General features: G+C 39.2%; 1 protein-coding gene across 2 annotated transcripts in view; it reads left to right on the forward strand.

The window, feature by feature from the left end:
* Positions 1-17,923, forward strand: part of GNAQ (G protein subunit alpha q) — a 313,102-nt gene that overhangs the window by 113,136 nt on the left and 182,043 nt on the right. The window lies entirely within an intron of this gene.

Genomic DNA, 17,923 nt, shown 5'->3' on the forward strand with positions numbered 1-17,923 from the left:
TTTGGATGTCTGATGATAAATATATGGAGGTTTACAATTTCTGGGGTGCCGCATTCCATTAAGAAGACAGGTTGGAAGTTCAGGACAAATTGACCAAGGTGAGGGAATTCAGAGAAAAGACAGTGGCCTCCCTTCTTCAACCTCCCACTCTTTCTGCTTCCTTGGAGGGGCGGGGGGTGGAGAACAAAAACAGTTTAAGAGCATTCTGTCCAGTTTAATTTTGGATTTCGTGACTTCCTTTCAGTAGTACCACAGGCTTAATTTTATTTCAAAATAGGTCCATCTGTCACTTCCAATAACCTTTCAAACATGTTTCCCTGCCGTTGTGTTACAGTAATGCAAACTTCTAAAATCACTTGAGAAAGGGTGAGGAGGAAAACAAAATCTAAATTTTCTCAGGGCTGGTAGGTGTTGATGTTACAGTAAGCTGGTAAAACCTCACTTTTTGTTGACAGAACATTGCATTTGCACCTACATTTGTTCGAGGGCCTTCCATCAGGACTTCCAGTCTCTCCGTGCTCTTGATAATCTACTCTTAAAAATGTTTCCGTCTACCAGGTCAATATGTGACAGCAAGAAGCTGGCATGCCCACTGTGACTCATAAACTGAGATGTAACTCAAAGTGAATCATAGGTAAAATAAAGCAATGCTCTGTATCTCCACTTCTCTTACCATCTAGAAGCTTCTGAGTGTACAGATCACTTTAAAATCAGGCAGTTATTTTTCTTGGATGTTTCCTTGAAATCGACTGGCTGTTTCTTATCTAACTGATACTCTGGCACTTAGTTTTCCAATGGTGACAGGAGAGTGTCTCCACAAACAGCAGATAGACCCTCCACAAAGAATCTTTCCTGTTTCTACCCTCAAGAGTGAAAACGATGTAGGCAGGTTTATGAGCCTGGGAACGTGGTGCCTGAGCCAGATGAGGCTGCCTGGATATCTAACCAGTCTAAATTTAGAAGGATCAGGGTTGTCCCCCACCGAGAAATTTCAGTGTAATGAGTTTCTGAAATAGTGACACACTTGTTTCATTGCAGTTGTGAGAAAATTCTCTGAAAGGAATTGTGCCTTAATGCCGGCGACTTGGATTCTCACTGAGTTAACCACATACGTGGTATGATATACATACAGCTGACCCTTGAACAACATGGGAATTAGAGGTCCCAACCCCCTGTTGGGAAAAAGGGGAAAAAATCCACATACAACTTTTGACTATTCCAAGACTTAACTAATAGCCTACTGTTGACCAAAAGCCTTACCAGGAATATAAACAGTCGATCATACATATTTTGTGTGTTATATGTATTATATACTGTATTGTTACAAAACAAGCTGGAGAAAAGAAAATGTTATTAAGGAAATCCTAAGGAAGAGAAAATACATTTACAATACTGCACTGTGTGTATCCAAATAATCCACCTATAAGTGCACCTAGGGTCCAAACCCATCTTTTTCAAGGGTCAACTGTGTGTGTGTGCTTATATATATATAAACATATTGCCAGTTGACCCCTTATAATATAATGCAGTTTCCCTTAATGATGCACAAAAATCATCTTTCTTGGATGTTCCAGAAGAATACTTCAGGATCTTGCTTTGGTATTAGCTTTTCATGGGAGGCCCATTTATTGTACTATCATGTAGATATGGAAGATAGAGTGGAACTTATGCCTTATTCACGTAACACAGTGAAGAATATTTAACAGCATGTGTTACTTGAACTCTTTGTAGCAATTCTAATTAAGTAGACTTTATTGTGGTGAATACCATTCAGTTAAAAACCGACATCATAAAAAGTGATAATAGTACGATTTTTTTCAGATATTATAATTACCCTGTGGAATCTTCCCACATCTCTTGGTTACTTAATACGCTGCCTAATATAGTGACATGAGCGTATGCGAGCCTCTGAATTTCTCAGTATGTTTAATCCCCTTTAATTTGTAATATAAATTACTTTCCCATTTGTTCCACTTTCTCTACAATGTAGACATATTCTGAAGCATTACTCCTTGCTTCATCCATTAACTTCCTGAGCTCTGCCCACTCCTTGCCTTTGTTAATGCTTCTTGAGGACATAATGTCCTATTTCTATTCCACCCAACTGCCACTTCCTCCTAGAGTTCTCGGCACACCGCCCCCTGCCTTGCACTAAGTAATCCCACCCTCTTTTAGCAGAAATCATAGTGGAGTGTTTACAGTTGCCTCGCTTATTACATTCATCATGATGAGTTGGGTGTTGATCTTATTTTCCCCACTAGACTCAAAGCTCCTTAAAAAGTAGGTGAAGTCACTTGTGCCTCAGCGTTTTTTGAGGACCCTGGTATTGTACCTTATACATAGTAGAGGCTCAAAAAATACTGTTTTATGAGTGGGCAAATCGCTTTTTAGGCAACTTTAAGTTGTTGAAATGCTTATTCTGATTTAAATCAGCAGCTCGTTGCTGAAGTGGTTTTATATGCAAAAGGGAATAAATGCTGTGTGCTGTCAGAGCAGAAATGGACAATCCAGAAAGAGTCAAGGGCATGGCTGAGGGAGAGGCACTCTGGGGCAGAGGAATGGCAGGAGCAAAATGTTCAGAAAAAAGGAATGACTGTGTTGGTCAATTTAACTTGAGCAGAATTCTTATAGAGGACAACTGGAAAATAAAATTAAAAAATGGTTTGGAATATATTTCTGAAAGGTTTTGAATCCAGGCTAAGAAGTTTGAATTTTATTTTCCTATGTTTATGATACCCATTTAATAATAATATTTTATGTTTCAGTTGGAATTTCCTATAGAAATTTCTGGTTACAATATGCTCTGTGTTTTGTAAATAGTTCAAGGGATTTGGTGTGCATTTTTTTTTTTTTTTAGTAATTACTTGGAAGAAATGCACTGTGGTTTATATTAATTTGTGACACTAAAGATGTTAAAAAACGTTTTTACAAAAGCTTCTTTGCATCTATGGCCACATTGGTCATAATGTATGAAGTTAGCATAAATAAAGACAAACACTTTCTAGTATTTTTCTCCTAACTTGGTACTTGCTTCTAAGTTCATGTATTTTATAGAGCAAAATGTAGCTTAAAAAATGGTATGCCCTGTTCTTAACTGGGAAATTGTTGACAGTTTCCTTTGCCGTGAAATTCGTTCTAGCAATGGAATACCGCACCAGAATATTGGAATTTCTTTGGCTTCTACATAAGTGTTACTACATTGAGTTGAGAATTTTACTGGTTACCTGGGGGGCTGGTGCAGTGGTCAGGGGAGTCCAGGCCACTGTCTCTGCCCTAGATGGTGGTGTGGACCACACAGTGTTTGAGGGATTGGCTAGCTCAGGAGTAGTTTGTAATAAATTACAGACTTGTACCAAAATAAAGATCAGTTCTTTCCTGGGTGAGTATCCACTATCCTGTTCTTGAATTTTCTTTGCCAAGAGAGTAATGTTTATAGGTGAGCTGCTTGGACTCCACCCAAATGAGAGAATATGTGTGGAGACTTCTGAATGTACTGTGAGCAAGGGTTTATTTTTTCCTAAATATTACTTTGCCATATCCCTAAACACAACTGTTGATAGCTGATGTTAAGAGGGATTAAATGTTTGTCACCTACTTAAATCAAAAGATACATTTAATGCTCCACTAATTACAAGGCATTCGACTGTGACGTACCTCTGTCATTTTTTACTCTTCAAAAGGGAGAATTTCCAATATTATTATTTTATGGTTTCCCCTCTTACGCTGACGTAGTCTTCTGATTATTTGTTTAGGTGTTGAAATCAGCTCCATAAGAAGGAAGAGAGAAAAAGTTTCTGTGCTCACATGGCTAAGAACTATCTTGAATTAAGGTGGGGGTTGGGAGATGGGATAGATCTCGAGGTATTGACTCCAGATTTTTGTGTATGTGTTATGTGTCTGGCAGTTCCTGCATCACCTATTGATAATTCATATGCAGGTGCCTTATTTTCTCAGATTGCACATTACGTTATAGTGAGCAAGCGTCTTGTCTTGTGATTCATTGTCTCCACAACATGCCCCACATGTTGCCAGTGCTTTTGCTCATTGAATAGATTACCTCAGACTAGCAGATCCTGGTATCCCTTTATCGTTGGCTTGTAGTTTCTGCAAACTGTGAAATCAGGCAATTTTTAGGGCAAATTCAAAGTATTGACAGGCTTTTGCTGCCTTGACCAGTCTCAGGAAGAAAAAAGAAATCTGATGGGATGCTTCTTCATGCAGTGAACTCAAGAGAGTTACTGAGTAGAACTCCACCACTTGCTAATGTTGAGTAGACAATGTTACCTGTTCTTCTAGTTTCTGCTTTTAGACCTGGAAGTCTGGATGACTTGGACTCACTTGACAGCAAAGCTGCGGTTGCTTCTCACTAACTAGCCAGGAGTTTCCAGGTCTGACACTTATTTCCCTTTCTCCTGGTGGCTGAGTGTCTCTTGGAACACAAGTTGCTCTGTCCTCCTTGAGCCCTCCCAGAAAGGACTTTTCACCAGGAGAATACCTCTTTTAAACACTCTGACAGCTTTCTGAATTTTCTGTACCTCTTGAGAAATCTAAGGTTCCAGAAGCCATGTTTTAGAAAAAACAAAGCCAGGATTCTGGAGAACTTGCCAACTGATTCCTGCCTTGGGTCAGTGGCACAAGAAATTACTGGATTCCTTTTTTCCCTGTGAAGGAATTTTCATAGTTTACAACATGCTAAGAGGCTGATTTCCTTTTAATATTTCTCACCTACAGAATAAGCGCATAATGAAAGCAGAACTTACCAAGTTTGTATTTTAATCTGTTCCTCCCAAGGGTTGTATCAGGCAGTGTTCTGTGCTTGCAAGCGACAGAAGCCAACCCTGGCTAACGGAAGTAGAAGAGGTGCCCAATGAGAATATGAGGTGACCCCCGAGAAGTGTGGAGAAGCAGGAGGCTTAGTTCTTGGAAACCAGAGCAGGTCTGGGGAGCCCATCTGTGAGATGCTTGGACTCTGACCATTTTCATTCTCTTGTCACTCCATTCAAGATTCAGATTCCTGGGGAAAAAACTTGCCTGAGAAGTCTGGCCTGGATTCTGTGTTAGCTCTCTGACAAGTCTGGGCAATTGGATTGACAGCTCCTGAGGGAAATCAGGGTGCAGTTACTAGAAGAAGGGAATAATGCTGCCACAAATCACAATTACCCGCTGCTAAGTCACACTGTCAATTTAGAAAAGGAAATCACATGCAGATTCTCTATGGAAGAGAGTCCTCCGGTTTTTCCCAGCATTTGCTAGGCCTATACCAAAGTACAACTTCTCATTCTGGACTTATTCAGAATCGGGGCATGGAGAGGTTGTGGGGCTAGTGACTTAGTAACACACATATATATGAAGGATGTAGCTGAATTTGAGCCCAAGACCTGAATAGCTAAGTAACCTTGGGATTTTTGTCAGACTTTTTTTTTTTCCCTAAGCCTAACTTTCCTTACTAAGCTGGAGTGTCCACATGTGTAAAATGGGACAGATAATAATACGATTGTTTCAAGAGTCAAATAGATAATGTATATGAAAATATTTTGTAGGTGATAAGTAAAAAAAAGAGATTGCAAGTTGTTAAAAGATGAATTATCATGGAGGCAATGAACATTGCTAATCTTCTGTGTTTATTAAGAATAAAACAAACAGAAAATCATTTAAACAGCATGACCAGATATAGGAGGTATCTGAGGGAAACTTTCATCAGAGTGACAGTCATTGAAATGGGACACCAAAGGAGGTAAAGCCATCTCCTTATCAGGATGCATTCAAAAATAGAATGTTTTTTTTTTTTACATGTGAAATTCTTTAAGGCAATTTTGCTAAAATAAGACCAGGGATGGATTGGACATCCTCTAAAACCCTTCCCAGCACAGTTTTCCCTCATGCTGATTATCTGATTCCAAAAACTCCAAGAAAGATCTTGTTATTTTGTTATAATTTCAATCTCCTCCCTTTTTGGGACTTTGTCCATTCCAGAGCACTTAGGAAAATTAAAACCAAAGACAATAAACGAGAGATTCTAAGTGATAGTGATCTCTAGCCCCATGGAGATCTTTCTTTGCATTTGAATCCCATGAGTGATTACAATATTTACATCCATGCAGTTTTTTCCCCTTTTAAATGGCATTCAAAGGTCAAAATTTTTAAAAACCAAAAATAAAACAAAGGTCAAAATCAGATGCAGGTATTGGGGAGATTGCCAGTGACAGTATTTCCGTTCGTTGGGTTGTTGGCTACTGGCCACCGAAGACAGTCTGCACTTTCTCCTAGGAATACTTTCTACTCCTGCTTCTACAATCTGAGAGTTTTTTTTTTTTAAATAAAGAGTCTAAAGGATCTGGAGACTTTTCACGGCCAACTTGATCTGAGGTTGGTTTACAACTTCCTCCCTTCTCTCTAGGATTCTTTTTTTTTATTTTAAAGATTTATTTATTTATGATAGAGAGAGAGAGGGAGAGAGAGAGAGAGGCAGAGACACAGGAGGAGGGAGAAGCAGGCTCCATGCCGGAAGCCCGACATGGGACTCGATCCTGGGACTCCAGGATTGTGCCCTGGGCCAAAGGCAGGTGCTAAACCGCTGAGCCACCCAGGGATCCCCCTCTCTAGGATTCTTATTGGGAGTTGAATCATGACTGATTTTCCAGTAGCTTTGTGAGCTTTCAGACTCTTCTTTACATACTTTTCTCTTTTAATATCTGGCAAATACTTTCTAGCCATATTTTTCTCTCTTCACTCTGTCTTTGTTTCATTGCAGTTCTTTATTCATCTTATACCTCTGATGGCCATGTAAAAATAGAAGAATGTAAGACTTGTTAAAAATCCCCTTTGCTTGGCTAAAATTCCATAATCCAAAGGCGTGCCATAGCATTTATCCAGGATGAGCATCTTTTTGTTGTTGTTGTTTAAAGATTTTATTTATTTAACTTTAGAGAGAGTATGTGTGCTTGTGCATAAGTTGGGAGAAGGGCAGAGGGAGAGGGAGAGAATCTCAGGCAGACTCCGCACTGAGGTGGAACATGTCACAGGGCTCAATCCCACAACAATCCTGGGATTGTGACCTGAGCCAAAACCAAGAGTCAGATGCTGAACCAATTTAGCTAGCCAGGCACCCCCAGGCTGAGCATCTTGAGTTGAGTTTTATTGGAGGAAGATTCTGAAACAAAGAAGAGCTTTAGCCGTAGAGTGAGGCTTAATTTCTCTCTCTCTCTCTCTCTTTTTGGTTACATACAGAGACATGTATATATCACCAATATTGAGCCACTTGTGTTTTTCCATTGTGAACACACTTGTTTTCATATCTACTGATCCAGATCAGTATGACTAAAACCACAGAAGCCTCTTCATCCTGCCTTCTAGTCAATGCCCCCAACTCCCAAAGGGTGACTACCTCCTGACTTCTAATACCATAGATTAGTTGTGTAGTGTTTGAACTTTGTAAGAATGGAAGCATATAGCATATACTCCTTTCTATATGGTTTATTCTGCTCAATGTTACATTTGGGGCATTTGCCCCTGTTTTTACTTATCATTGTAATTCATTTATTCTCATTTATATATGTATAATAGCAATGCCCCCATAGAATTTTGTGAAAATGGTTCATGTCCCTGCTGTATAATATGGTAGCCACCAGCCACATGTGGCCATTGAGCCTGTAAAGTGTGGTAATCTGAGGAACTGATTTTTTAATTTAATCTTATTAATTTACATTAAAATTTGCATGTTACTTGTGGTTCTGTATTGGACAGCACTGTTTTATAATATTTCATCTTATGAATATGCCACAGTTTGTTTATATGTCCTATTGTTAATATAAATTTGGGTATTTTTGGCTATTACGAATGATGCCAATATAAATATTCCTGTACCTGTCTTTTGATGAACGTAACATGCATTTCTTCAGATTATATACCTAGGATTTGGAATTGCTGAGTCAGAATGGATACATCTGGTCAGTTTCAGTACATAAATACTACCAAAGAGTTTTCTAGAACAGTTGTACCAATTTATCCTCCTACAAGCTCTCTATGAGAGTTCTAGTTGCTCTCAGTCCTTGACAGGTTTTGGTATTATTAGTCTTTTATTTTAGCTAATCTAGTAGCTGGATAATGGCATCACATTGTTGTTTTAATTTGCATTTCTTTGACAACTAGGGGTGCTGAGCACTTTTTCATATGTTCATTGGCTATTTGGTTGTTTAAAAAAGTTTTTTTTTTTTCTGGGTTGTTTGATTTCTTGTAATTTTGTAGGAGTCTTGTATATTGAGGATTTCATTTCTGTTGAGTACATTTATTGCAGATATCTCCTCCACTTTGTGGCTTGCTTCTTATTTACTTCTTGGTTCCTTGAGGGGGAAGAGGTTCTCATTCCCCCCCTTCTGATGAATGCTTTGTGTGTCCATTTGGAAGTAACTTTTGCCCACTTTCAGGTCTTTTAGGTAATCTCCTGGTTTGTCTTCTAAATTATTCTTTTTTGCTTTTTACATTTAGCTCTAAAATCCATTCAGATGGATTGTAGAATATGGTGTGGGGCGGGGGTCAAGTTTTAGTTTTTTTTTATATGGATATCTAATTAATCCAACTCATTTATTGAAAAAGACCATCCTTTACCAAGTGCAATGCCAGGCTGTCACTTGGTTGCAAATTAAGTGAATGTGTATATGTGGGGTGGTTTCTGAACTGTCTATTCTTTTTCCTTGGTCTGGTTTGTGTATCTTTGTGTCAATACTGTGTTAAAGGCTAATCTTGCATTGTGTCTAATATCAGATAGTATAAGTCATTCAGCTTTGGTTTTATTCTGAAGATTATACAAGCTTGGAATGTATTCACTTGTAATTAAAGGTACTTTCAAGGAAGAACATTTCTTTAACGGATGGTAGATTTGCCAGGATGAATCCAAATATTATGATTGTTCTCTGTAATACAAGGGGCTTCCCCTTCCCTGAGACCTCAGTTCATTTTCTTATTTAGCCTGTGTTGGCTACATAGCTCCCAGTAGGAGGACATCCATTTTTCCTGGATTAATAATGTGACATTTTTATTATCACGTAGCTCATTTATAAAGGGTGATGGAGCTGCTATGTGGTTTTATCATTATTCAGTGGGGTCATGTTCTTTAGAACCATAGCATTTCCCTTAACTGGAGTGGCATCCAGACTGAAAACAATGGGGTTCTACCAAGTTCCTTCCACGAATCCCCTTTTAGGCAGCATTGCTCTGCACCACTTAGATTTGGCAGATTTGGCACCAGAATCCCTTTTTATTTCATATTGATACTATCTATATAGCCTCTTGGAAGGATTGAATAGGCTTATCTGGATTTTCTTTTTTGTTGCTCTTGTGTGGTCTCCAGCTATTGTAGAAATTAACCTTCTTTGTGGCTCAGTGTGAGAGCTGTAGTTTGGTAGGAAGGTAAATGCAAACTGGTTTTTTTCTTTCATTAACCATAATATTTTAATCCTATTATGTAAAATTTTTATTCAATTATGCCTTAATGAAGATATTGGGAAGCAACTGATCTTGGTGAAGTAGAGTATGAAGCATGGGTGGAACTGGAGACACGTAAACACACACGGATACATATAACACAGTCATAATTATATCATATATCCTCAATATGTAAAAAAACTCCTACAAAATAATAAGTATAATTGATGTTTTGTGCATTAGAAATTACCTATGGACATTCTTTATATATGAGAGGATGAAGCTGATGAAATACTAGTATCCTCTCCCATCTTGTACCTATATAATGACTGTCTTCAGATAATGTTTCTTTGGCCTACCAGCCTCAGTCTGCTGTGTGGCCCATCTCATCTGGAAGTAACTCATCTCATGTGTCTGTCTTCAGCTAATCCACATCATTTAAAGTTGGATGAAAGGAAGAAAATTTACACTTGAGAGCAGAGATAGGGGCTTTTAGTATTTAAACGTAGCACAGTATTCGGCACATGTTCTGCTCTGTTGAATAAATGAACAAGTGAACATTTGTTTACTGTACGATGATGAGCTTGTGTGCAGGGTGGTATTACTGTGGTATAGCTGGAGTCCAACACAATTAGCCTTGAGATCCAGCTTTAGAACAAAAATCACTACCTGATATGAGTAAATTAATCTCTCTGAATTCCAGTTTCTTTATTTGTAAAATTATGGTGATTATAATCCCTTACTTTACAATGTGTTGCAGGAATTAAATGGCAATAGTCTGAAAAATTGAAAAGTTGTCCATTGTTAAATGGAGATGATGTTCTTTTCATTTAGTCATTCAATAGATATTTTTTAAGTGCCTCCTATGTGCTAGTCAACAGAAACCACTTTGGCTGTTTTTGAAAAAGGAAACCGTGAGTGCTTGAAGGAATATTATGGATCTGATCTGTCCAAACCCGAGAGAATTCTGTGTAAGCAGTCTTCTTGTAAAACCCCTTTCATCTGCTCAGATCTTGGATGCCCGGGGACTGACAGCCACCATACAAAATACATGTGGCAGAGTTTAACACATTTTAGTAGGAAGTTGTGAATCTGGTCATTTGGCTGTTCCTGCTTAACTCCTGGCAAAGCATCACATAAATACTTTCCTTGTTCTTTTAAACCAAGTAATGCATGATTTTCCCCTTTAATTTTAAAACAATGCATCTATTTTCAATTAGAGAGGCAGAATGTATTTGTTGGAACCAAGGAAAGTGAATGCCTAATAAAGTCTGAAGAGATCTAGGGAGGGCATGAGAAATGCTAGCACTTTTCTTTCACATTTTCACCTCACTGAAGAAGTAATTTCAGTTCTGGGCTTACTTTTTGGTATTGTAGAAATTTAGGGTAGGTCTTGCTTAGTATTTCACAAAGCAACAGTTTGGTTTTCAAAGCCGAAAATCTTGTTTCTAAGAAGCTGTACTCTCTCACTCTCTTCAGATATTGTTTTACCCGAAATCACTTACACCTGCTACATAATTGTGATTTTTTTTGAGTAGTATATTGTTAATATACATAAGATTTTCATGAGTACATGTGCCTGTATCCAAATAAGGAAATGCACTTAAAAAGATCATGTCATGTTATATTATGAAACTTTCCTTTCAGGGGATAAAAAAGCCCTTCGTTAAAAGCTATGATGACTAATTTTGGCTTGATACATTTTATTTGTATTTGGAACTTGTATGGGAACTTGTATGTGGAACACACTTATTTTCCTGATTTTAATGTTTTTCAAAGTTAATTTGCTAAGAAGACACCTTTAAGTTGTTACCCCCACTATTTTGTAAGATGATTTTGCAGTTCTCTTACAATCTTGTATTATTTGTTCAAAATGAAAAATGATTTAGAGGAGTGGCATTACTGGAATATATCAAATTGGTATCACTGCTGAGATGCACAAGAATAATTAGATTGGTTGGCAGGCTGCCTACTTTCTTCCTTCTTGATGCATCCTCTGTGGTAAAGAAAAATATAATGGTTTTGATCTGACAAGAAGGCTGTACTGATGGTGGTAACCACTAGCATGTCTGGAAGGGAGTGAACAGTCCTTAAGGTCAGTGATTCTAGGATAAGAGTTTGGCTATGCAAGTGATTGTTTTCCTTTGTGCGTTCTGGAAGCTACTGTGCTCTAGTTTTTACTTTTTTGACCTCTAGTAGCCATTTTGCTACCTTGTAACAGCCTGTGTCCATGACAACGGGATGCAACTGCATAGCTGTTTGGTTCTAGAACACTGCAACCAAACCTTCACCAGAAATGGGTGTTAAAATACTTCTGGGTTCCATTATTCTTTAATGGTCCTATATTCCATATCACAGTAGAAAATTTAGCATTAGCCATGTTGTCAGAAGTTTTAGGAATTTTGTCCTTGCCGGGCCAAGTGCAATGTCAGCACATAGATACTTTTTCATTTCAGGGAACATGACAATGACGTAAAAACTGCCAATACCACATACTTTGTGAGTAGTCTATATAATGTTAGACATTTGTGCCCAGCCATGGAGTAGAATGGTGGCCCCAAGGGAGAGTTGCCTTTTTCTTCATATAAGAACACCATCTTTTCGCCAAATGCTCTTCTCAGGTGGGATGCCTTTCCTCCTCTGCATAAAAGATGTCACATAGTCCGGTGTCAGCTTTGGGTCATCCAACTAAATATGAGGTTGGAAAGAGTGATTTTACATTTTAGAGCAATGTTTCTCAAACATTTACACATCACATGGGGAGCTTGTTAAGATGCAGATTGTGTTTCAGTGGAGCTGAGAGAGACGTGAGCTTTTACTTTCCTACAAGCTCCCAGGTGATGTTGAAGTTGCCAGAAATGAGTCCTCTTTGAAATAACTGACTCTCCACTGCCAGAAGCAATATGAATTGATCAGTAGGCTACCTAACCTTTGGAGAAAAGATCCCAGAACTGATACTTCAGCAAGATTTCAGCAGAAGGACATTCAGCAGTTGCTTATATTTCCTAAGGTGTGCCTTCCTCATCTGAAGAGTGAGGTTGAGCATGGTACCTATCTTGCGTAGTCAGTGTGGGCATTAGTGAGAGAATACAGTTGGAAAACTTTTAGGACATTACCATCAGTTTAGTACATGTCCCCTAAAGGGCTATGGTTTAATTTGTCCCAGAATGTGCCAGGGTAGGAGAAATGTAGGGACCTTTGGGTAAAGTGCAGAATGTGTGAGGAGAAATTACTGATTGTTTAGTGATAGGAAAGAGGCTGTGACCCAAGACTGAGACTTAGGTTCTCATTATCAGGTGCACCAATGGTTTCCAGGAAAAGTGGCCTCGTCTGTGATAGTACCTAAGATAGCTGGTCTAGAATGTAAATGACAGAGATGGGGGGCCCACTGCAGGGGTTCACAGATCACTGTGACTGCTGAGATCAAGGAGCCTGACTAGGTAGGGGTCTTGTTATCTTGGCTCCAGGATGTTTTAAGTAAGAGGGCAGCCAGTCCAGTGAGGAAAAAGGAAGGAGAGGGGAAGGAAAGAAAAAGAAGAGAAATAACTTGCCAAGTGCTTCTGCGTATTGACACAGTGTCAGGTATTATGTTTAATATATTCCAAAGTGTGAGGTGTAGGTAGTAGTGTTCTAATTTCTCAGGTGAAAAATGTTTAAAATGAATGTTCCAAATCACCCAGTTTGTAAGTTTATGGGGCTAGACTTTAAAACCAGAGTTGGGCTTAAGGATTCTCAAAAGCAAACTCATGTAGTTGACACAACAAACAGGTTTGGCGCCAGGACACATAATTTCCTTATGAGAAAGAGCCAGTGGAGTTCTCTAGGTCCACTCCAGCCAGGGCCTGAGGCAAGGCTTCTCTGCTTTTTGCCCATGGAGAGGTCTTTGCTGGGATCCAGGAAGGTATCTGAGCTGCTGTTTCACTCCTGGGCCACCCATAGGTCTTGATCTGGATTTCCATACCTTATGTAATGGTACAGCTGCATGGTAAACTGAGCCACAAATCAGACAGTGATTGGAAAGCTTATTCAGCAGAAAATGGTGCTTGACTGTAAATTGTAAAACATGGAGCTATAATAGGTGGATAGAGCTATATGTGAAATTAGAAAAATCTGGTTGGGTGTTTTTATAAGGACCTGATTCTTTTCTATTTTCTTTTTCCTAAATGGAAATAAACTGATTTTTATGAATATAAAGATAAATGTGTTTTTTATAAAAAGAAAATTTAGAACAATAAAAGCAAAGGAAGAAAGAAATCCTTTGTAATTTTACCGTGTGAGAAGGCTACTCTAAACATCATGACCTATTGTGATTTAACTGTGTGCATATAAATGTAGGTTCATGATCCCATATCCAGAACTCCCTAGGCCAGATTGTTTCGGAATCTCAAAGTTATTTCTTTCTAGATTTTAGAAACATAATGTGAGAAATATATTATAGATTTTACAAAATCCCCACTGAGGTGTGGAATAGTTCTCTACAATCATATATATTAACATTTCAGCAGCAAAACTTATTAATGTTTGTATTTAGTGAAATAAGACTGTAAATAGCCTTGCAACAAGTCACATTTTCCCATAAATGAATTACAAAAACATCTTTCAGTTCTTGGAACTTTTAAGATTTCAGATTATAGATAAGGGAGTATGGCCCAGTATATAAATAATGATTGTTTTTATTCGTACCACAGCCCTTTTTTCCTGATTTACTTTCTCACTTTTTCCCTAAAGAATATCTTTGGGTGATGAATTGCTAGACATGGAACTGCTGGGTCAACCGTATATGTACTTTTAGGGCTTTTGATAAAGATTGCTAAATTGCCATCCCAAAAGTCCACAGCAGATTTCACTGTACAGTCTGAGTGTGCTTGTTTTTACCACATATTTGCCAATCCTAAGCTTTTTTAATGTTTTAAGTCTTTGTAGAAAGTGATATAAGGGTAAAAAGTGATGTAATAGTTTACATTTTTTAAATACTAATGATGAAAAAAACCACTAATGATATAGTTCTTTTCATAAGTCATATACTTTCTTCTAGGTTCATTTCAGAGATTGTAACACTTCCAAATCATTAAATTGAGGTTATATCTTGCAGTGGTTTTGGGGATAGTAATTGTATGTCAAGTATGATCACTTGCATTGGTTACTTCACTTCAAAAGTGAATTGCGCGGCACATGGGTGGCTCAGTGGTTGAGTATCTATCTACCTTTGGCTCAGTTCGTGATCCTGGGGTCCTGGGATCAAGTTCCGCATCTGGCTCCCTGCAGGAAGCCTGCTTCTCCCTCTGTCTCTCTTTCTGTGTCTCTCATGGATAAATAAATAAAATCATTTAAAAAATTGAATTGCAAGGAAATACAAATGCCTTTGTAGGTGTTTGCAAACTTGAGGCCAGATGTGTATTCAATTCCTGGCTGGCATCTTGTGTTCTTTGTCAGATGTGGCTCGTCAGAGTGTCCCCTTTGGATCTTGTAGCATGGACAAATCTAGTAGTGCATACAGTGAGGACTCTTTGAAGGATCATTTGGACAGAGATTTCCTGAATATGAAAAGGGTACAGAATGACATTCACACCTGAAGGGTTTGTTTTGAAATGTCTGTAATTTTATCATTACTCTGCAGGTGAGAATAAGGACTTCTGTCTGCAGTGGTCCTGTGTAGTTAGTTACCTCATACGGTTTTCTGACAAATGTAAAATAATATGGCCACAGTGCTTGTTCTGAAAGAGGAATTTTGATGCTTCATCCTTTCATTCTGTAGTGTCTAGAAAGATTTCCCCTAAGCCTGAGGCAGTGGTTCTCAGACATTGGTGAGATCTGGAATCACCTGGGGAGCTTAATTACCACACAGAGACCGGAGCCCAGCCACCCGAGAATCCAAACCAGCAGGTTTTGGATTGCCTGGAGAAAGGTAGCCCAGCTGTGATATAATGAGATTATTATACAATTATAAAAATCACAACAGTGATTTTATGCGTGTAAATGTAGGTATTGTTATTATAATAGCAATGCCAATAATCATAAAATTCTTATTAACAGTGCTGTTATGAGTGTTTTAAATAGATAATTCAATATTCGTGTTTCCCATTAAATGAATGAGAAACTTTTGTATTCATCATCCCTAACATGTGGTCGAGTTTTCTTCCTTGGTAATAGAGAATGAGTACTTTAAATAAGGGACCTTCTTAACTTTTGAACCTAAAGAAGACAAATATGTGCAGCATTTTTTTTATGCTAAAGAAATCACTTTGGTAAGGAGATTGATTTCTTGAGTTGGGTAGTAGACTACCACAGGCAAACTAGAAAGTCTCCTACTAATGTTTACTATTCCTGCGTTTTATAGTTTGCATTTCCTCATGGTTTGAGCGTGTGTGCATTTTTCTTTGTGGGTCTTTTCTGAAACGAGCCTGTATAGAGTCTACCTGCTTCTTTGGAGATCAATCATAGACATCATTCTGAACTGTTGATGTAAGAAAGCAGAACATGCTTGGGTCATTTTCAAACATACTGATGCTTTTCAACATTCTGGAGTCAAACTTCCAGTCAGAAAAGTTAGCCTACACCAGTGTTAATCTGGCTCAGTCCCCAAGCTTGTTAATTATTTGACCTAAGCACTGATTATTTTGTGAACCTCGTTCCTTAAAACATAAGTCTGAACTTTAATCAACTTCATCACAGATTCCTCTGCGTTCTGGAAATTGACTCTTTCTGGCCTCGGCCATCAGCTATGTAGTGAACTGAAAGCAAAGGTATGCTGAAATGTGATATGAGAAACTAGGCTTTTCAGCCCCATGGAAGCAAGATGCACTACCAGTGTTCTGTGAACTTGCTTTAGTGAGTGTTCAAGTTAGCATCTGGCTGGCCTAGTTATCCAGGGAGATGGGGAAAGGCAGAAAGTCTTCCCATCACTGTCTTTGTAATAGCATTTTGCCTTCGATTTGAAAATGATGTGACAAGAGTTTTTTGTTTTGTTTTAGCGTTTCCCCAAACATGGAAGAGAGCTAGAGCCTGGCTGTCAGTGTGGGGCAACAGAGGCACAGATTTTGAGGTGCCTTGTAGATGGTGTACCGACGTGGAGTGGCGTTTAGAAAAATGGTAGTTCACCTCTGGACATTTTTGTTTCTCCCCTTTAAGAATAAGGTATATTCAGTTGTGCTTTAATGATCTCTTTGGGTGAGAAAGGCCAGGGCCAAAATTCTTTTACTTTCTATCCTCTCTGCACCCAGCTTCTCCCACAGTGGATTACTTGCCTGCCTGTAAACCGGAAAGATTCCTGAGTGGGTGAGGGGCCCGTTGGCCCCTCGGGAGAGCCACGGGAGTTAGCACGGAGTGAGAGCTTCCCTCTTGCTGAGCTGTTTGACCTCACTGGGTATCAGATGTCCTAGGTACTTCCTCTAAGTGTCCCATTTTATTCTCACACTCCCCACGACTCTCTCCCTTTCCTTCCGTAAATAAGGAATCTGAGGCTTTGCAAGGTAAGCTAATATTCAGGGTTGCCAGGCATAAGGTTATGTGGCAACTCTCTAAATCCCCGGCTGCCTGGCTCAACGGCACAGGGTTGTCCAGCGTCCTGGGCTGTCCAGCTCCACACCGGCTCCCCAGTCCTGTGTCTGTGACCACACCTGCTTGGACAGCATTGGGCCTGGAGTTCCTCAGACCTTGATTTTTCATGTGTAGCCCACTTCTCCTTCTCAGGGTACTGATCCTGCCATGCTGAGTTGACCTTTCTCCTGATAACCTCTGACCCGATTGCCCACAGCCCCTCCTGGCCCTCCTCTGACTCACTGAGATACAGGCCTCTCCTTTCTGGCCTTGCTCACATCTCCACCAACCAGACCATGGTGCTTCCTGGAACTTGGTGATAGCTACAAATACTACTTCCTCCTGTGTTTTTTTGTTTTTTTAGATTTTATTGATTTATTCATGAGAGATGCAGAGAGGTAGACAGAGGGAGAAGCAGGCTCCCTGCGGGGAACCTGATGCGGGACTTGATCCTGGGACCCTGGGATCACGCCCTGAGCCGAAGGCAGCTGCTCAACCACTGAGCCACCCAGGTGTCCCCGTCCTGTGGTTCTGAGCTGTGTATGATACTAAGGTCTGGGCCAAGTTGCAAAACAGTGAAAGCACAAACTCCATGATTGTGTGTTGAGGTGGTAAGTTAAGCAAAAAAAGGCTGTAAGTTTACTTTGGTTACTGTGGCTCATGGTTAAGTTAAGGAAGCCAGGTGAGCTGATTGGCAAGTGCTTGTGTTCTGTCAAAGGCAACCCCGGGCAGACCTGGGGGAAATTCAGTGGTCTCTGTTCCGATTTATCCTGTTTTTTTTTGTCCTGGCACAAACTGGTATTCATCTTCTCCAGTTTAGATTTTGTAAACTCTGTTCTTAAGTCTGAGATCAGAATACATGACATTGTACAGATTACTGATCTTAAAAAAAAAAAAATTAGATCCTCTTTATTCTTTTTAATGTTCTCACTTTGCTTTTTCTCTTCCTTGCAATTTAAAAATGAAC

The sequence above is a fragment of the Vulpes lagopus genome, chromosome 2 (assembly GCF_018345385.1).
Source record: "Vulpes lagopus strain Blue_001 chromosome 2, ASM1834538v1, whole genome shotgun sequence".
NCBI lineage: Eukaryota > Metazoa > Chordata > Mammalia > Carnivora > Canidae > Vulpes > Vulpes lagopus.